Raw genomic sequence first — 23,050 nt, 5'->3', positions numbered from 1 at the left:
GTTATGTCATGTTGCGTAAGATAGGATTACAAAATTGGAGAAAATGGGGATTCTATCCTTATTGGACTCGAGCCTACTCCAACTTGTGAATCTTGCCTTGAGGCAAAATGACTAGATCACCCTTTGTTGGACAGGCTAAGAGCTGAAAATATTTTGGAGCTAATACATAGTGATGTATGTGGTCCATTTAAAGAAATGCCTAGAGGCGGCTTTCATTATTTTATTACCTTTACTGATGATAAATCAAGGTTTGGGTATTTGTATTTGATGAAATACAAACATGAATCTTTTGAAAAGTTCAAAGAATTTAAATCTGAAGTAGAAAATCAAACAGGAAAGAATATTAAAGCTCTTCGATCAGATCGTGGAGGTGAATATTTGAGTACTGAATTTGATGAATACTTGAGAGAGCATGGCATTGTTTCTCAGCTGACTCCTCTAGGAACGCCACAGCTGAATGGTGTATCTGAAAGGAGAAATCGTACCCTATTGGATATGGTACGTAGTATGATGAGCTATACTGATATGCCAATCTCCTTTTGGGGATTTGCATTAGAATCAGCTTTGTATATTCTGAATATGATTCCATCAAAATCAGTTTCTTCCACACCTTATGAGATATGGCATGGAAGAAAACCAAGTCTTAAGCATGTTAAGATTTGGGGTTGTCCAGCTTATATCAAAAAAGCTGAACACTGATAAATTGGAGACCAGATCAGAAAAAGGTCGATTTGTTGGATATCTAAAAGATAGTTTTGGATATTATTTTATTTGCCTACTTCACAAAAGTTGTGATAAGTAGAGATGCCACATTTCTTGAACAATAATTTGTCCAAGAAGGAGGCAAAGGAAGGCAAATAGAGTTAGAATTGGAGAATTCTGATCAACCAACACATCAGATGGATATAGATCCATCTAGTCAACCTATACCCGTTGATGAAACATCTACAGCTGTTCCTCGTAGAACAACCAGGGTATCTCACCCACCAGTGAGATATGGTTTTCTTCATGAAGAAGAACAAGAGTTGTCTACTCATGAAGAAGTAGATCATGGAGATGATCACTTACCTATGAAGAAGCTATATCAGATATAGACTCTTCAAAATGGATTGATGCTATGAAATCCGAGATTGATTCCATGTATAAGAATCAAGTTTGGGATCTTGTTGACCCACCTGAAGGTATTATACCTATAGGGAACAAATGGGTTTTCAAGAAGAAAATTGGTTCTGATGGAAAGGTAGAGACCTATAAAGCAAGGCTAGTAGCGAAAGGGTTTCGCCAAAGGCAAGGAATCGACTATGAGGAGACTTTCTACTTTGTTGCCATGCTTAAATCAATTAGGATTTTATTAGCAATAGTGCATACTATGATTATGAGATTTGGTAGATGGATGTCAAAGCGACTTTTCTCAATGGATACATTGAAGAAAGCATTTTCATGGAACAACCTAGGGTTTTGAATCCCAAGATGGTTCCAAGGTATGCAAGCTAAAGCGATCCATTTATGGGTTGAAACAAGCTTGAGGAGTTGGAACATCCGCTTTGATGAAGCCATTAAATCCTTTGGTTTTATCAAAAATGAGGATGAGCCATGTGTATATAAGAAGGTTAGTGACAGTGCTATCACTTTCCTTGTCTTATATGTGGATGACATATCGTTGATGGGTAATGACACGGGTATGTTGACGATTATAAAGGTATGGTTGTCAAATACATTCTCCATGAAAGACTTAGGGAGGCAACCTATATTCTTGGGATTCGCATCTATAGAGATAGAGCGAACGAATAATTGGTTTATCCCAAAGTCTATACTTAGAAAAGGTGTTAAAGAGGTTTAACATGCTTGATTCCAAGAGAGGATTATTACCGGTGAGACATGGTATCCATCTTTCTAAAGAGATGTCTCCAAAGACACGAAGAAAGAGATAAGATGGCCAGATTCCATGTGCTTCGACTATTGGAAGTTTAATGTATGCAATGTTGTGTACTAGGCCTGATATCGCATATCTTTGTTAGTTTGACTAGCGGTATCAATCCAATCCAGTTTGGAACATGGATAGTCACAAGAATATTCTTAAGTACTTAAGAAGAACTAAGGATTTATTCTTGATTTATGGAGGTGGAGACTTGCAATTGGATGGTTATCTTGATTCGATTTCCAATCGGATATCGATGATAGAAAGTCTACCTCTGGATATGTGTTCATTTGTAATGGAGGTGCGATCGGTTGGAAGAGTTCCAAAGCGAGCACGCATTGCAGATTCCACTACAGTAGTCGAGTATATTCTTTGCATCGAGATCTTGCAAAGGAAGTCGCTTGGATTAAAAAGTTCGTGATAGAACTTACAGTAGTTCCTTCCATTGAGTCAGGAGTTCCATTACACTGTGACAACAATGGAGTAGTCAAACAGGCTAAGGAACTAAGGTGTCACCCAAAATCCAAACACATAGAAAGGCACTACCACATTATCAGAGATATAGTTGGGCAAGGCGATTTAGCCATGCAAAAAATAGCATCAGCTGAAAATCCAGCTGATCCATTCACTAAGCCTATGTCACAGACTCAGTTAGACCGACATCTTGAGAAAATAGGTCTAAGATATTGTAATGAATGGCTCTAGTGCTAGTGGGAGATTGTTAGTAGTATGCCCTAGAGCATATCATTTAGTATGTATCTTGTACATATTTTATTAATAAATGGCATTTTCACTTTTCTGTTTATATAATATATTTATGTGTAATAGAAAAGGCCCATTGATATTTTGTTAGAAATATTATTCTTAAGTTGTTAAGAATATGAGTGACAATATTTCTAGCACAAAGTATCATAAATAGGTTCACAATCGAGGATACTTCATAATAAGGACATGACTTATCCAGAAAGATTGTATTCATGTTTGTTCCCAAGTTATTTATATGAGATATAAATAAGATGGAATGGTGAGTCTCATGCCATATAACAAACATGATAGGCACTTATAAATGATAAGTAGGCCGAACCAGTGACACTTATGACAAGCACATGGAGTTTACTCTTGTCAATGTTTTGTCATAAATCATATCAGTGCATATAATCTTTAGACCTGAGATAGCACAGTTATCTTGTATATAGGTAGTTTGAGTTTGATACTGCTTTCATACTTGTACTGTGTATGGGTATATGGGCATGTGTTGGCTCCTACTAGTTATATATGGAGGTAGGTGTTGATCAAGATGGAATCTGTTCCTTTAAGTAAATAGAGATAAAATCCTATGTTCATTTAATTGTTCTTGATGTTTCAAGTTCTTGGCCAGGACAGATAGATTTATTCGTAAAAGTGTTTCGATGAGAAAATATTTTAATCAATTACTTTAATTAAAAGAGAACATAATATTCATAGCAAATGGAGTTTGACATAAAACATGACTCAAGCTTGAGTTGGGATTTTGTAACAGAGAGATTCTAGTGCATGGTAACATATGATTATAGGTTCATTTAAGGTAAACCTTATTACTAATTGGGTGGCCATGGCATGCTATGCTAGGTGTTAACCATGGTCTATGAGGTTCATAAAATGATTTAGAGAAATCATTTATGGTAAGAAAGAGTTCTAATGATATTAAGAGTTGATATCATGTCTCATTGCCAATTATTGATGAGCCTAGTAAGTCACACACATACACAAGTTATCACCTATTTAAATATGATTTAATTAATTAATTAAAGAGTTTAATTGATTAATTAAATAGGTTTGGTTTGCAATTAAATTGCAAAGTCCCTAGCATGACTTGAAACCAAATCTAGATTATTGGATGTATAATATAAGTTAAATTTATATTTAAAGTGTTTAAATATGAATTTAATTAATGAGAAATTAATTAATAGAGATTAATTAATTAATTTATATTTGATATAAATTAATTAGAAGAAGAAAATAATTATTTTGGGTTAAGAACTCAAAATTAAGACACAGGGGCATTTTGGTCATTTTGCTGTGTGACACGTGGCACCATGAGATGGTGACACATGGCATAACACATAAGCTTGCCAAATGTTTTTTAATCATGTAAGATGATTAAAATCAAGATTAAATATAGGTTTGACACTTGGCACAATGTGATTGGGTCACTTGAACCTAGAGCTAATCAAAGGGTGACATGTGGCAAGGGTTTAATGTGTTAACCTAGCTATTTAAGTGTGGTTATGAAAAGAAAAAATAACCAGCAGCCACTCCTCTCCTTTGTCACGCCACTTTGAGGGTTTTCATCTATTTTTCTTCATCTCTCATCAATTCAAAGAGATTAGCCATCAATCTCTTGAATTAAGAACGCTAGAAATTGTTTCTAGTGTCCTGTTTACATCTTTAATCTCTTAAAAAGCAGAACTTGATTTTCTAATTAATAGAAAAAGCTTTAGAAGCTATTCAAGGGCTGCCATAGGTGTTCTTGGTGTGGACAAGCTAGAGGGACAACATCTGGTGTCCTGAAGACGAATCTCAAAGGCGCAGACACTGCGATTGCATCAAGAGGTTAGTGTAATCGTTCTTGATTTAATCTAGGTTTCTAAAATTAATCTGATTAATTTTAAAATCTTAAATGGCAAATACAGATCCAAAAACATATTAAAAGAGTTTTAATATGTTGTTTATCATTGAAATGAAATAGATAAAAATAAATCTTGCATGATGCATGTGACCCTAGGTGAAAATTTTTGAATTCAATGGTATAAACTTGTGTTTTTCACGCTTCCGTTCCTTCAATATCTTGGTCTATACAACTCAGAATGACCTAAAATTAGTGCCAAAAGTTCAATAAGACATAGAGCTACAATTTTGCTTCTTCCACCATGAGCTAAAAACCAAGACAAATAGGACATTAAGCTAGACTAATCTAGCACACTAAAACTAAAAATTTGACATTAACATACAATGAAGCTTTGAAGTAATTTGGCAATAAAAGCCAACTTGTGAGAATTGTAAATTGCACTATACTGGCAGCATATTGAAATGTGAATTGTGACATGTTGATACTAGAATCAACTTATGCATGATGTGTGAAAAGGTCAACATTTTCATTGACCAGTGAATTGTATAATGACCAGTAAACCCTAAAAATAAATATTTAATATTGTAATATGCCCTAGTTTGCCTAGTTGACTAGTTTGGATAGGTTGGCATGCCAATAGGATTCTGACAGCTGTTCTCTAAATGGCTTCACGCTGTACTGTGTTTTCTGGCTTATTATGTCATACTATGATTTTAATAGCCTATGGCTATACGGATTGTGTTATTATACTCAGCTTAATGTTTGATTGATTATATGGCTTTTTAGCCACACTGTTTGCACATCGGGAAATAATTTATGACCGATGGTCTGACGACTTGAGGTACTAGGTACCCAGTGCTAGTATATCCGTTTATCCAGCCTGGTCAGTGTATAGGCTACATGGGCAGTCAGTTAAAGCATTATTCAATTCAGGTAGTTAAGTTAAGTTAAGTATACAGAAATTTCAGTACAATTAAATTAAGCATTGAATGAAATGAGTAAAAGAGATTAGCAATAAAAACGTAACAAAAATACAATTTGCAGAACCGTAGAGACTTAAAATATAATACAGTTAGAATAATTGATTCATGGATATCCGAATTATGATTTTTTTTCTTTCTTTCTTTATTTGTATATATTATTTCTTATTTTACTACTGCACCACTAAGCAGAAATACTTAGCGCGACGGAATTACTTTCTCGCGTAGGTACTGAAGGTAAAACCAGTAGACTGTCGACTGAGATTTTTGGAGTCCAGATCTGCAGAAGTGTCAGAAGAGTACAAGGTTGTCATCTCCTCAGCAATGCATGTAATTAGGGCTCGTATTTACACATGTTATGTATTTTGTTTATTTTAAGTATATTGTATTCTAAGTATATTGTAAATTATTTGTATATCCTGTACTTGACAAACCTATGTAATTAGTTGGCAAATTATGTAAGATAATGAAATGTAAGAATTCTGATATTTGAGTTGATTATCTAATCATAATGATTTTGAATGAGATTGAGTTTGAGAAATTTTGATACTGAATCTGAGTTTGAGAAAATGTTGAGAATGCTTTGAGATAATCTGAGTTATGAATTTGAGTATATATTGAATTTGTTTGTGGCAGGTTCAGAAGAACTGTTAGTCCAAATTACAGCCGACACTCTGCCGGATTATCGTTAAAATTTTTGAAATTTTCAAATTAGTTAGATTTTGATAAAAGTAAAAATAGCCTAAATCTTAGATAAAGTTTTTGAATAAATAAATTAAAAACTGTAATGAAATCAGATAAGATCAGGTGCTCCTGCACTCCGTGTGACACACCTTGCTCGGCTACACTATAGACGAGTGAGGGGTGTTACATTTAGTGGTATCAGAGTATGGTTTAGGCATTCCTAGGCAAAGATAAGCCGAAAGAACTAGTGTGCATATATGCATTGCATTCATAAGAGTCGAGGTGACACTATACAGATCTGTTTACTTTTGATTATTCAAAGTTAAGATATGGACTCAGAGTCGCAGAGGGCATTAGAAAAAGAAGTAGAAAACCTAGTTCATGAGGTTATAATGTAGTTACTATGTAATGTTCTCGATGTTTGTATTGTAAGTTGCAGATTACAGTACCAATATGGGATTATTGTATAGAGTTACATACTTCCTTGTGGTACAATAAACTAAGAATATTTGTAAGTAATCTATAATTTGATACAGTTACACCCAAATAGAGTACTATTACGGAAATAAATGTGAAAATTTTAGTAAAAAATTTAAAACTTCAGAACTAGCCTATCGAAAGACTACACTTATAAGGTAGCTAGAGTCAATGACTCTGTTATACTAATGTAGACTACCATTACCACAAAAATTGCTATGAGCTTAGAGAATTCAGTATGGCTATAAATTAGAAAGAACACCTTGAGGATGAAGATATCTGGACATCGATATGGAGTCTTATCAGTATTTTAATATTTTTGACAAAAAGGAATGATGTAGGTATTTGAGAATATATTTAGAAATTATATTGATGCTCTCTCCGGAAGCAAGAATAGATAACTTCCACTGATGGAGTTCGTGTGTGGAGATAGTTATTAAATAAGCATGATGATAACAAGATATACAGTTTTGTATGAAACAAATGCAGAATACCTAAACAATGGCAAGTTAACAGAAATAGAATTGGTAAAAGAGACCGAAGGACTGGTAAAGAATCCTAGTATGAGAGATTAAGAAACTAATGAATAATAGAATTTCATGAGTAGGAATACTAAAGGCAGAAGAAAACAATGATGGGAAAGTGAATAGAATTATGAGATAATGATAAGGTCAGTTGTTTGAATCCGATGAATTTCGAGGATGAAATTCCTTTTTAGAGGGGAAGAGTTGTAACATCCTCATTTTCGTAGTCCGTACATCCTACTGTTCCGACGGCTAATGCCTACCTCGGAAAGTCGAAATGTCTGGAAATACAAATAGTTGACAGTGACGAAGCATAAAATAATGAAATATGTGATGAGAAAAATTAAGGAAAAATAAAAGAGATAAAATGTGACTAAGTTAAATGAGCCGAACCCGTAGCGAAGGGTGACCGCACCGGGAAGTTACAGCAAGGACCGTTGACTAGCCCTGGACCACGGGGAACTCGGAGAAATATTTTTGGAACATAATTAAAGGTTTACTGAGGTGTAATTGACAATAGAAATGTCAAAGAAAAATTAGTAAGTCAGTATAAACGAAAAACAAAAATTAAAGAAATCGGCGGTACAAGGAGTTAATCGGTAGTATCGAAAAATTCAAAATATAAACCGAGAAGGGGCATTTTGGTCATTGACACCTAGAATACTTTTGACCTAAATGTCCATTAAAAATAAGTGGCATTAATTTTTTGGAACTCCATGAAAAATAAAATTAAAAAATGAAGTGCAATTAAAAGAGAAATGGGGATTAGTTTGCAAATATTGAAACCTTGAATTAAACTAATGTTTAATTATTATTAGTGGAAAATTAGTGGACCTTAGTGGGGGTATAAATACCCATAAGTGGACACCAATGACCACTTCAACATTCATTTTCTTCATTTTGCACAACCATGGCCGAAAATGAATTCCATTTTTCCTCCATGGATGTCCATGAAGCAAGCTTCATCAACCCATGATCAAGCCATTTTTTTCCTCTAAGTTTCTTCACTAAAGTTGTTCTACACATCATGGGCAACACATAGGGAGCAAAAAGGGCAGCATTTGATGAAGTTTGATCAAGCTCCACAAAAGGTTAGTGCTAGTTTTTCATTCCTTGCTTCATTAAAGTTTGTTTTAAGGTTGAGATGAGTTGAATGGTGAAGAAATTTGAAGGTTTTGATGAGTTATTGATGTGTAAAATTTTTGGCAGCCATGAGAGCTCATGTTCTTTGAATTTTTCTTACATTAAATTGATGGGAATTAGAGTTGATTGAGTTAAATTGAAGTGCTAGCCAATTAATTCCCATGTATGTGTAAGCAAGTATTGAATTTAGGGGTTTTGGAAAGAAATTTAGAGACCTTAGCAAACTGCCATTTTTTGGAAGCCTTGAAGTGCGTGGATTGATGCTTGATTTCATGAATTAAATTAATGAATTATGGTAATTGTGGTTTAAGGGCAGCATATGTGAAGTAGTGGTGGAATTGTATGTAGTAAAAATTAAGTGAATACATGTATATAAATTATTGAATTTAATTTTGAGAATTAGGGTAGTAATATGTGTATTGAGCACTTGTGTATTCTGCCCAAATTTACCAACTTGAGACTTGATGAATGAGATTAGAAGTGCTATGAATACTGTATTGTAGTTTGGGAGAAGGAGGATTAAACATTGGAAGTGCAATTTGTGTGCAGGTTGTGTGATTGATGAATGCAGTAACTGTCTAGAACCATTGCAACCCAGAATTTGACCATATGAATAGTAGTAACTAAAATGATCATAACTCACTCCAAATAGGTCCAAATGACCTGAAATTTATACCATGAAAAGCTTAGACATAGAGCTACAATTCTTCTGAAAACACTAAAGCCCAAAAAAGACCAGAACCAAGTCAAATTGCTTGCCCAAATTAGGGTACCAAAACTTCCAGAACTGAATTTGACCTAAAATTGACCAAATTTTACACTAAAAATGCAATCTGTCCAACTTTAGTAAATTGACCATATTTTGGCCTATACAACTCAGAATGACCTAAAATCAGTGCCAAAAGTTTAACAAAACATAGAGCTACAATTTTGCTTCTTTGATCAGAAGCTAAAAACCAAGAGAAATAAGACATTAAGCTAGACCAATCTAGCACACTAAAACTGAAAATTTGACATTAACATACAATGAAGCTTTGAAGTAATTTGGCAATAAATGCCAACTTGTGAGAATTGTAAATTGCACTATACTGGCAGCATATTGAAATGCGAATTGTGACATGTTGATACTAGAATCAACTTATGCATGATGTATGAAAAGGTCAACATTTTCATTAACCAGTGAATTGTATAATGACCAGTAAACCCTAAAAATAAATATTTAATCTTGTAATATGCTCTAGTTTGCCTAGTTGACTAGTTTGGATAGGTCAACATGCAAATAGGATTTTGACAGCTGTTCTGTAAATAGCTTCACGTTGTACTGTGTTTTCTGGCTTATTATGCCATACTTTGATTCTAATAGCCTATGGCTATGCGGATTGTGTTATTATACTCAGCTTAATGCCTGATTAATTATATGGCTTTTTAGCCACACTGTTTGCACACTGGGAGATACTTTATGACCAATGGTGTGATGGCCCGAGGTACTAAGTACCCAGTGCTAGTATATCCGTTTATCTAGTCTGGTCAGTGTATAGGCTACACGGGCAGTCAATTAAAACATTATTCAATTCAAGCAGTTAAGTGTACGAAAATTTCAGTACAATTAAATTAAGCATTGAATGAAATGAGTAAAAGAGATTAGCAATAGAAACATAACAAAAATACAATTTGCAAAACCGTAGAGACTTAAAATACAATACAGTTAGAATAATTGATTCCTGGATATCCGAATTATGGTTTATTTTTTTCTTTATTTGTATATATTATTTCTTATTTTACTACTGCACCACTAAGCAGAAATGCTTAGCGTGATAGAATTGCTTCCTTACGTAGGTACTGAAGGTAAAACCAGTAGATTATCGACTGAGATCGTAACACCCTCACTGTAGCAATTCCGTACATTCTACAGTTTTGATGACCGGTGTCGATCCGAATAGCTAGAACGTTTGGAAAAATAATTAGACTAGACTGAGGAGTCATAAATAACTCAAATAATAGTAATAAAAATTTAGTAAAAATTTTAGAAATAAAATATAACCAAGTTAAATGAGTCGGTGCCCTAGCGATGGGTAACCTAGTGGGAAGTTGCGGTCTTCGCAACGAGGAGCTCTGAACCCGGGAGAAAATTCATGAAATAATTACTGGGACTCCAGAGAAGAGTCATTGAGGTTTCTATGGTATTAGAATACCAAGAAAAGGTTTAGAAAAATTTTTTGATTGGTACAGACGATTTTGGCTTAATAAGCCAAATGGAGAGCATTTTGGTCATTTCATCCTCAGAGATGATTTTTGGCTGACTTGTTCAGCTAAGTAAATAATTATTATTGACATAAAATATGAATAAATATTGATAAAGATTTAATTAAAAATGATTAGAAAATAAATAAAAAGAAAAATGAAATATAAGTAGATTAATGACATCATGCATGACGTAATTAAAATTACTAACCAATGGGAGTTTGACAAGCATTTAAAGAGGATAAAAACTAAATAAATAGGGATAAAAATAAAAAGAAATCAGATTGTCTTCTTCAATTTCCCGGCAGCCTCCCTTTCCTCACCTCCATTGAAGAAGCTTTCATCTCTCTCTTTTCCAAACCTTGATTTTTCACCACTAAACCCTAAGTTCTTTTCATTAAAAATTGTGCCTACCTCTTGGGAAGGTGTTTGGCAACCAAGAAAATCAAGAAAAGTAAAGTTTAAGCTTGGGAAAAATTCTGCTCAAAGAGGTTAGTGCTAAATCTCTTACTTCTCTCTTTATATTTTTGATTTGAACCTTGAGTTAAGTTAGAAAATGGAGAAAATTTGAAGAAAATATGCATGTTATGAACATTCTAATTTTTGGCAGCCATGGGAAAAGGTTGAGAATTGTTGATTTGATTTAATTAAATTGCTTGGGAATGATGTTTGATAATTATATTAGAGTTAGAAGTTGATTTGTGTATGTTAGATAAAGTGATGGATTGTTAGGGTTAGGGTTTTGAGATTTAATTGAGGGTTTAATGCTTAGTTATTTAAATGTCAATTAGTGACCATTTGATGAATTTTGACCTTAAATTGGAGACCATTGTGGTATTGGAATTGAAATGGTTTGTCGCCTTGAGAAGCCCTGTAGGTCTGGATGTGAGTCCAGCATGTTTGGGCAGCTATAAATAGAGTTGTATAGGTTCAATTGGTGCAAGGCTAATTGGACATGAAACTAAACACATAATGGCACAACTTTAGTGAAGAAACCCTGCCCAGAAAACCAAACCAAATTGCCCTAATCCGGGTGACTTGCATTCTGCCTAGGTAAAATAACCAAATGAATAGTGTTTATTCATTTGGTCATAACTCAGAGTCGTAAGGTCCATTTGACCTGAAATTTTACCAGAAGCAAGCTGAGATATAGACCTACAACTTTCATGAAGAACACAAATCCAAATTCTGATCATAACCTAGTTAAATTACCAACCAAACTTAGGTCACCAAATCTGGCAGAAGCAAATTGCCCAGAAATTCTAGGTACAGGTCAATCCGGCCAATTATGGTAAAATGACCATAACTTGAGCTAAAAAACTCCAAATGGAGTGATTTAAAAAAAAATAAATGTAACTAGACACAATAAGGAACAACTTTCATGAAGACAATTTTATCAAATTCCTACTGTACAAATAACCAATAGAACAGTAAACTTAGTGCTTGAAATCTGAAAATTGTAAAGTAACCAACACTAAGCTTTGAAATGGTATTGGCAACCAATACCAACAACTTTAGAATGTAAAATGTGGTATCTTGGTGAACTTAGGTTTAATAAATTTATTATGTATTAAAAAGTCAACAATTTGAGTGAATAGTAATGTGAATAGTAATACAAAGACACAAAGTGTAATAACTAAATTGGTAGAGGAAATTAAGGTATGAAATTTGGAATCCATGAAACATTCATGGATTACTTGGAATAGAAATAGTAATTCACCTAAATGACTTAATGAACATTTAAGTTATGTGAGTATATAGTTAAGATTTGTATTCCCATTACTAGTTAGTCTAATAAAACATAAGTAATACCACTTGAATATGAAATGACATTAACCTAGATGGAATGTTGAGTATAAATGGGATGAGGTTTACATTAGGATTTATGTTTCCATTACAAATAAGATAATAACACCTTGTATGAGTTATGAATTCATATAAATATTGTAATGAATAAATGAATTACATGAAAATATGAATGGAACATTAGTTTTCTTTATAAGAGAAAGGAAGAATGTTTTGAGCACAATGGTACATGAACAACATTGTTGTGAATTGTGATCAATATGAATGATGTAAGGAATGTATGAATATTACGATGAATGTATAAATTATGGAATTTGTCATGAAATAATAAAGTCATAAAACACAATATATTAATATTTAATGATATTATGTGCTCTTATATTGCCTAGACATGCGTGTCAGATTGGATAGATTGGCATGCCAATAGGGTATTATTTTAGCAGTACTGCGAAAGGCTTTATGCCTGTATTCATGGCTTTATGCCCACTTTCATGGCTTTTATGCCTGATTATGTGTTATCATGGCTTTTTAGCCATACTGACTGCATACGTGGTTGACATTCCACGTCCCATGGTATGACGGCCCGAGGCACCGCGGTGTCCAGTGCCAATGACTCGTTATCCAGTTTAGTCAGCCTGTCATAGATTACTTGGGCAGTGAAATTTATTAAAATAAGTTAAGAACATTAGCAATTAAAAATATTATAAATTAAATAAAATAAATGAGTAAGATGACATAAAATAAATTAGAATAGTTATTTATTAGAAAGAATCGAAATGAACTGGACTGATATTAAAATTTATTTATTATGAGATAATCTGAGACAACCTAGCAAGTATTGAGAAAAATGCTAAAAGATTAGCAAAGAAAATTATAACATAAATAAATATTGCAAATATGACTTATATAATAATATAAGTATAAATTTATTATTTTTAGATCATTTTTCTTTGTATATTATTACTGTACATTGGCAAAATAAACACTTCCAAAGAAGACTAAATTAGAATAAAACATATTAAATTTTAGAAACCGCATGTGAAGTATAAATAGATCTTAATTATCTAAATTTTGTTTCTATCTTTATTTGTATATTATTTTCTTGTTATATTATTGCACCACTAAGCAGCAATGCTTAACACGATGGCATTGTTTCCTTCGCGCAGGTACTAAAGCTAGAACCCAATGGACATTTGACTGGGAATTTTAGGAGTCCAGATCTGCAGAGTGTCAAAGGTTGTCACCTCCTCAGCAATGCATGTAGCTAGGGCCCATGTATATCACTTTACGTATATTGTATATTATAAATATTTCGTATGTTGTAATTTGTATATTGTAATGTAAATTAAGAATTTGTAAGTAATATTTATATGATATAAATTTGTAAATTGATTATTTCATATGTAATTAAATTGTATATCATGTAAACTAATGAAGATTGAAAATTATCATATATGAGTTGAGAATGAATGGAAATGAATATGAAATTGAATTATATAGAGGATATTCAAATTGATGAGATAATTATGATTAGTATGGATAAGATTTTATTGTAAAAATATTATTGAATTTTCAAGCAGGTGAATAATAAAATATGCCAATGTGAAATAAAATAGGGAAAACCTAACTGGTTTCTCTAAAGAAAGATAATTGATATTAAATTAAACGAATTCAAAATTACTAAAATAATAAAGTAAGATAAGATAGGGTGCTCCGGCACCGAATGTAGCACACTTTGCTCAGCTACACTATAGTCGGGTGAGGGGTGCTACGTTTATTGGTATCAGAACATGGTTTAGGTGTTCCTGGGCATAGATAGATAGAATAAGATTGTGTGCATAATATGCATTGCATTCATATGAGTCGAGGTGACACTAATGCAGATCTATTTTCTTGGTTATTTTAGGTTAAGGTGTGGACTCAGAATCGCAAAGGGCAGTAGGAGAAGAAGTAGTAAGCCGTATCCCGACTGGGAGTGATATTGGGACTCGGGGAGATCCTGCTCCACCAGTGCAAGAGGTGCCTGTACAACCCCAACAGGCCTTGTTTGAGCAGATGACTGAATTCTTTTGAAAGATGACTGGGGTTATTCCACCACCATCTCAGCAAAAATGACCTCTAGGAAAAATTAGGAAGTATGGATCTGTAGATTTCAATGGTAAAAAGGAAAACGATTCTTTAGCGGCTGAGTATTGGTTAGAAAGGACTGAAAGAGTCCTGCAGCAGCTCCATTGCACACTAGAACAGAGTTTGGGGTGTGCAGTTTTATTATTACAAGAAGCTGCATATCGGTGGTGGGATGTCGTAACCAACGTAGTGCCCCCAGTTGACGTAACCTAGGAATTCTTTCTGATAGAGTTCAGAAAGAAATATATTAGCTGTGTTCATGAAGAGGAACAGAAGAGGAGTAGTGATCAGCAAAAGAGGAAATTTGGACAGTTTAGTAATAAGAGGCCGAGAGAACAGTTTAGTAATTAGACAAGAGTGAGGAGTCATAAATAACTCAAATAATAGTAAGAAAAATTTAGGAAAAATTTTAGAAATAAAATACAACCAAGTTAAATGAGCCAGTGCCCTAGCGATGGGTAACCTAGTAGGAAGTTGCGGTCTTCGCAACTAGGACCTCTGAACCAGGGAGAAAATTCATGAAATAATTACTGGGACTCCAGAGAAGGGTCATTGAGGTTTCTATGGCATTAGAATGCCAAGAAAAGGTTTAGAAAAATTTTTCGATTGGTACAGACGATTTTGGCTTAATAAGCCAAACGGAGGGCATTTTGGTCATTTCGTCTTCAGATATGATTTTTAGCTGACTTGTCCTGTTAAGTAAATAATTATTATTGAGATAAAATATGAATAAATATTGATAAAGATTTAATTAAAAATGATTAGAAAAGAAAGAAAAAGAAAAATGAAATATAAGTAGATTAATGACATCATGCATGAGGTAATTAAAATTACTAACCAATGGGAGTTTGACAAGCATTTAAAGAGGATAAAAACAAAATAAATAGGGATAAAAATAAAAAGAAATCAGATTGTCTTCTTCAATTTCCTGGCAGCCTCCCTTTCCTCACCTCCATTGAAGAAGCTTTCATCTCTCTCTTTTCCAAACCTTGATTTTTCACCACTAAACCCTAAGTTCTTTTCATTAAAAATTGTCCCTATCTCTTGGGAAGGTGTTTGGCAGCCAAGAAAATCAAGAAAAGTGAAGTTTAAGCTTGGGAAAAATTCTGCTCAAAGAGGTTAGTGCTAAATCTCTTACTTCTCTCTTTATATTTTTGATTTGAGCCTTGAGTTAAGTTAGAAAATGGAGAAAATTTTAAGAAAATATGCATGTTATGAACATTCTAATTTTTGGCAGCCATGGGGGAAGGTTGAGAATTGTTGATTTGATTGAATTAAATTGCTTGGGAATGATGTTTGATAATTATATTAGAGTTAGAAGTTGATTTGTGTATGTTAGATAAAGTAATGGATTGTTAGGGTTAGGGTTTTGAGATTTAATTGAGGGTTTAATGCTTAGTTATTTAAATTAAATTCTAATGGCCAATTAGTGACCATTTGATGAATTTTGACCTTAAATTGGAGACCATTGTGGTATTGGAATTGAAATGGTTTGCTGCCTTGAGTGGCCTTGCAGGTCTGGATGTGAGTCGAGCATGTTTGGGTAGCTATAAATGGAGTTGTATAGGTTCAATTGGTGCAAGGACAATTGGACATGAAACTAGACACATAATGGCACAACTTTGGTTAAGAGACCCTGCCCAGAAAACCAAACCAAGTTGACCTAAAAATTGCCCTAATCTGGGTGACTTGCATTCTACCTAGGCAAAATGACCAAATGAATAGTGTTTATTCATTTAGTCATAACTCAGTGTAGAAAGGTCCATTTGACTTGAAATTTTACTAGCAGCAAGCTGAGATATAGACCTACAACTTTCATGAAGAACACGAATCCAAATTATGATCATAACCTTGTCAAATTGCCAACCAAACTTAGGTCACCAAATCTGGCAGAAGCAAATTGCCCAAAATTTATGGGTACAGGTCAATCCAGCCAGTTATGGTAAAATGACCATAACTTGAGCTAAAAAACTCCAAATGGAGTGATTCAAAAAAAGAAATGTAACCAAATACAACAAGGAACAACTTTTATGAAGGCAATTTTGTCAAATTCCTACTGTACAAATAACCAATGGAACAGTAAACTTAGTGCTTGAAATCTGAATATTGTAAAGTAACCAACACTAAGCTTTGAAATCGTATTGGCAACCAATACCAACAACTTTAGAATGCAAAATGTGGTATCTTGGTGAACTTAGGTTTAATAAATTTATTATGTATTAAAAAGTCAATAATTTGAGTGAATAGTAATGTGAATAGTAATACAAAGACACAAAGTGTAATAACTAAATTGGTAGAGGAAATTAAGGTATGAAATTTAGAATCCATGAAACATTCATGGATTACTGGGAATAAAAATAGTAATTCACCTAAATGACTTAATGAACATTTAAGTTATGTGAGTATATAGTTAAGATTTGTATTCCCATTACTAGTAGGTCTAATAAAACATAAGTAATACCACTTGAATATGAAATGACATTAACCTAGATGGATTGTTGAGTCTAAAGGGGATAAGGTTTACGTTAGGATTTATGTTTCCATTACAAATAAGATAATAACACCTTGTATGAGTTACGAATTCATATAATTATTGTAATGAATAAATGAATTACATAAAAATATGAATAGAACATTAGTTTTCTTTATAAGGGAAAGGAAAAATGTTTTGAGCACAATGGTACATGAACACCATTGTTGTGAATTGTTATCAATATGAATGATGTAAGGAATGTATGAATATTTTGATGAATATATAAATTATGGAATTTGTCATGAAATAATGAAGTCATAAAACACAATATATTAATATTTAATGATATTATGTGCCCTTGTATTGCTTAGACATGTGTGTCAGATTGGATAGATTGGCATGCCAATAGGGTATTGTTTTAGCAGTACTGCGAAAGGCTTTATGCCTGTATTCATGGCTTTATGCCTGCATTCATGGCTTTATGCCCACTTTTATGGCTCTTATGCCCGATTATGTGTTATCATGGCTTTTTAGCCATACTGACTGCATACGTGGTTGACGTTCCACGTCCCATGGTATGATGGCCAGAGGCACTGCGGTGTCCAGTGCCAACGACCCGTTATCCAGTTTAGTCAGCCTGTTATAGGTTACTTGGGCAGTGAAATTTATTGAAATAAGTTAAGAATATTAGCAATTGAAAATATTAGAAATTAAATAAAATAAATGAGTAAGATGACCTAAAATAAATTAGAATAGTTATTTATTAGAAAGAATCGAAATGAACTGGACTGATATTAAAATTTACTTATTATGAGATAATTTGAGACAACCTAGCAAGTATTGAGAAAATGCTAAAAGATTAGCAAAGAAAATTATAACATGAATAAATATTGCAAATGTGACTTATATAATAATATGAGCATAAATTTATTATTTTTAGATCATTTTTTTTTGTATATTATTACTGTACATTGGCGAAATTAACACTTCCAAAGAAGACTAAATTAGAATAAAACATATTAAATTTTAGAAACCGCATGTGAAGTATAAATAAATCTTAATTTTCTGAATTTTGTTTCTATCTTTATTTGCATATTATTTCCTTGTTATATTATTACACCACTAAGCAGCAATGCTTAGCGCGATGGAATTGTTTTCTTCGCGCAGGTACTGAAGCTAGAACCCAATGGACGTTTGACTGGAAATTTTGGGAGTCCAGATCTGCATAGTGTCAAAGGTTATCACCTTCTCAGCAATGCATGTAGCTAGGGCCCATGTATATCACTTTACGTATTTTGTGTATTATAAATATTTCGTATGTTGTAATTTGTATATTGTAATGTAAATTAAGAATTTGTAAGTAATATTTATGTGATGTAAATTTATAAATTGATTATTTCATATATAATTAAATTGTATATCATGTAAACTAATGAAGATTGAAAATTATCATATATGAGTTGAGAAAGAATGGAAATGAATATGAAATTAAATTATATAGAGGATATTCGAATTGATGAGATAATTATGATTAGTATGGATAAGATTTTATTGTGAAAATATTGTTGAATTTTCAAGCAGGTGAATAATAAAATATGCTAATGTGAAATAAAATAGGGGAAACCCTACTGATTTTTCTAAGGAAAGATAATTGATATTAAATTAAACGAATTCAAAATTACTAAAATAATAAAGTAAGATAAGATAGGGTGCTCCGGCCCGAATGTAGCACACTTTGCACAGCTACACTGTAGTCGAGTGAGGGGTGCTACAGAGATTTTTAGAGTCCAGATTTGCAGAAGTGTCAGAAGTGTACAAGGTTGTCACCTCCTCAGCAATGCATATAGTTAGGGCTCGTATTTATACATGTTATGTATTTTGTTCATTCTAAGTATATTATAAATTATTTGTATATCCTGTACTTGACAAACCTATGTAATTAGTTGGCAAATTATATAAGATAATGAAATGTAAGAATTCTAATATTTAAGTTGATTATCTAATCATAATGATTCTGAATGAGATTGAATTTGAGAAATTTTGATACTGAATCTGAGTTTGAGAAAATGTTGAGAATGCTTTGAGATAATCTGAGTTATGAATTTGAGTATATATTGAATTTATTTTTGGCAAGTTCAGAAGAACTGTTAGTCCAAATTGCAGCCGGCACTCTGTTGGATTGTCGTTAAAATTTTTGAAATTTCCAAATTAGTTAGATTTTGATAAAAGTAAAAATAGCCTAAACCTTAGATAAAGTTTTTGAATAAATAAATCAAGAACTGTAATGAAATCAGATAATATTAGGTGCTTCGGCACTCCGTGTGACACACCTTGCTCGGCTACACTGTAGACAGGTGAGGAGTGTTACATCAGGCACAAGGCCAGCGGGTAGGCATAAAGCCAGAAATACAATCATATCAAACATATATTGTCGGTTCATGATTTTTCATGTATATAGTACTGCTATCTGTAATCCCTAATTGGTATACCAATTGATCCAACCATATATATATAAGCCTAGGTTTACTTTTGGCAATTAAGCATTATTAATTGTTTAATAAAATTTTTGTGACACCCCTTACCCGTCTACAGTGTAGCCAAGCAAGATATGCCACACAGTGTGCCGAAGCACCAAATCATATTTTCATTACAATTTACCCTTTTTAATTCATTTATTTATAATTTTGATTAATCTGAATTTTCTGCAAATTTTATAAAAAATCCGGCAGAGTGCCGGCTGTAAATTGGAAAAATAATTCTTCTGAATCTGTTAAAAACAAGTCCAATATAATCATAATATCAATCTCAGTCAACCACCAACATATTTTCAACAATTTCTCAAATTTCAATCCATTTCATATCATACTCAATTCAATAAGAAATACTCAAATTTATTACAGAACATGGTTCATAAATAATTACATCAAAAGCATAATTACATGAGTTTATAATACACATTACAAAAGTTTACAAAATACAAAAGACCAAAAGTAGCCTAATGTCCTACCAATGCACAACAAATGTGAGGTGACTCTGGACTCTGTGTGCAGATCTGAAAGCTCACTCGGTATGAGGTCTGCTGGACTCCCCAACTATGTCTCCAGTACCTGCGCGTGGCAAAAGTGACGCGCTAAGCAATTCTGCTTAGTGGTGATAATATAAAATAAAATAACTAAAATAAAGTGGATATACAGAATGTATGTTTACATCTTTGGTAGACTTAATATCTGACATTTATTGCAGTATTATTCGATTAAAATTTGAAAAGATTTATTTTCATTGCCCAAGTAACCCATACTAGTTGACTGGACTGGATAAAGAGGTAAACTGGTACTGGGTACCAAGTACCTCGGACCATCACACCATCGGTCACATTGTGTCTCCCTGTGTGCAACAGAATAGCTAATAAGCTGTAATAATTATCAGGGGTAAAACCCAAGTATAACAACTCAATCAATATAGCCAAAGGCTATTATAACACAGAATGGCACGTGAGGCCATAAAACACAGAATGGCATGAAGCCATATGCAGTACTGCTAACAGAACGCTATTGGCATGCCAACCTATTTAAACCAATCTTCCTAGGTATACTAGGGCATGTTACACTCATAATTTATATAATTCTTGAAATTTAAGCTTAGGTGTTACTATTCATTTCATTAGTTAACAAAAATATTGACTTTTGCATAGACAATAGGTACATTGGTTTTAATACTCCCAACATGCCACATTTTGCATTCTAAAATTGTTGGTATTGGTTGCCAATACCATTTCTAAGCTTAATGTTAATTGTTCAAAATTTTCAGATTTCAAGCCTTGTATTTATTATTCCATTAGTCATTTTTGCAGTAGGAATTTGGTAAAGTTGTCAACATGGAAGATGTTTCTTATTGTGTCTAGTTACATTTCTTTTTTTGAATCACTCCATTTGGAGTTTTGTAGCTTAATTTATGACCTAATTACCATGACTGGCCGGATTGCCAACTTCCCAGATTTTCTGGACTGACCAAATCTATAGTGTTTTATGTAGTGATTGTAGGTCACCTTTTGAATATGTTATGGTCAAAATTTGAGTTAAGTTTTTTCACGAAAGTTGTAGGTCAATATCTCATCTATTTTCTGGTAAAATTTCAGGTTAATAGGACCTTTCTACACTGAGTTATGACCAAATGAATAAATACTATTCATTTGGTCATTTTGCCCAGGCAGAATGCAGGTCACCCAGATTAGGGCAATCTTTAGGTCAACTTAGTTTGGTTTTCTGGGCATGGTTTCTTCACCAAAGTTGTGCCATTTTGTATCTAGTTTCATGTCCAATTGGCCTTGCACTAATTGAACCTCTACAACTCCAGCTATTGCTGTCCAAACCTCCTAGACTCATACCCAGTCCTGTAGGTCACCAAGGGCAGCCACACTAACTTCAATTCCCACTACACAACCCACTTCATTTCTCATTCACACATAACCAAATGGTCACTAATTGACCATTAAAACTTACTTCCATCATTTCATGATCAAAGTCTCAATTTCATGCTCAAACCCTAACCCTACTATCTCCAATCATGCATTTACTTTCCTTTCATTATCCTAAACAATATATTAGTGTTAAAGGCAACAACAATATCATTTTTAATTCTAAGAATTCTTCAAACTCAACCAAGATCAAAGCTACCGAAAATGTGGGATGGGCAAACACATGATATTTATTAAATTTCTTTGTAAATTTACACTCAATTATACTCCTTCAACATGAATTGAAAGAGAAAAGGCAAGTTAAGTCACTAACCTCTAATGGAGTGAATTTCAAACTTGCTAGAGTTCTTCCTTTACACTTCCTTTTGCTCCCAAGCGCTTCACCAAGATGAAATATCAAGGTTTTATATTGCTAAGTTAGGGTTTTGTTGAGAGAGGACTAAGGGAAGGGAGCTTTGTTAACTTGAAAATGGAGGAATAAAGGAGAGGGTATGGGACGGTTTGAAGAAGAAGAGAGTGGCTGCTGAAATTTTCTAGAGTTTTACTTCTTTTCCTCATCTTTTAATGTATTATAATTGTCTTTCTTTAATTTGATTGGCCATAGCTTTTTAATTACCTCATGCTTACATAAGCATGAAGTAATAAATCTCATTTATTTACAATTTCTTTTCTTTCATTTCCTATTCATTTTTAAATAATTTTTCATCAATATTTGTTCATATTTTATGTCATATAATTTACTTACATAAATGGACAAGTTAGTAAAAAATCATCTTTGAAAACGAAATGACCAAAATGCCCTCCGTTTGGCTTAACGAGCTAAAATTGTGTGTACTGATTGAAAATTTTTTCTAAGCCTTTTCTTGTCATTCTAATGCCATAGAATCCACAATGACTCTTCTCTGGAGTCCCAAAAATTATTTTATGAATTTTCTCTCGGGTGTAGGGCTCCTAGTTGCAAAGACCGCAACTTCCCACTGGGTTACCCATCGTTAGGGCACCGGCTCATTTAACTTGGTTGTATTTTATTTCTAAAATTTTTCCTATATTTTTCTTTTTATTATTTGAGTTAATTATGGTTCCTCACTTTAGTTTCAATATTTTTCCTGACGCTCTAGCTGTCCGGACAGACACCGGTCACCGGAATAGTAGAATGTGCAGAATTACTACAGTGAGGGTGTTACAATTTTCATGTCCATGTATAGTGGGAAAGTGAGTCCTGCATACCTATTTCATGTAATTTAGCATGTAGTGACTCATTAGGGATAAGTCATAATTTATTTCAAGAACCTTTCTTTAGGTTCATTATTAGTATCTTAACTTTGCATATCAAATTGAGCAATTTGTGGCCACTTTTTGGCCACATTTCCTTCATAGAAGTTGTTCCTCTCTGTCTTGTCTTTATTTCCCTTTTTGAATCATGTCAATTGGATTTATATAACTCAAGTCATGGTCAAACAACCATAACTGGTTCAGTTGCAAATTCTGGACCTTAGCTAGGCAGTTTGGGTAACATACTTTGACTAATTTATTTGGATAGGTTATAACAACATTTATGTAACATCCTCCCTGTATGTATTCTATACGTTCTGTTG

Source organism: Hevea brasiliensis, chromosome 3 (assembly GCF_030052815.1).
Source record: "Hevea brasiliensis isolate MT/VB/25A 57/8 chromosome 3, ASM3005281v1, whole genome shotgun sequence".
NCBI classification, from domain to species: Eukaryota; Viridiplantae; Streptophyta; class Magnoliopsida; order Malpighiales; family Euphorbiaceae; genus Hevea; species Hevea brasiliensis.
The sequence above is the reverse complement of the archived record's forward strand: the minus strand, read 5'-3'. Positions refer to the sequence as shown.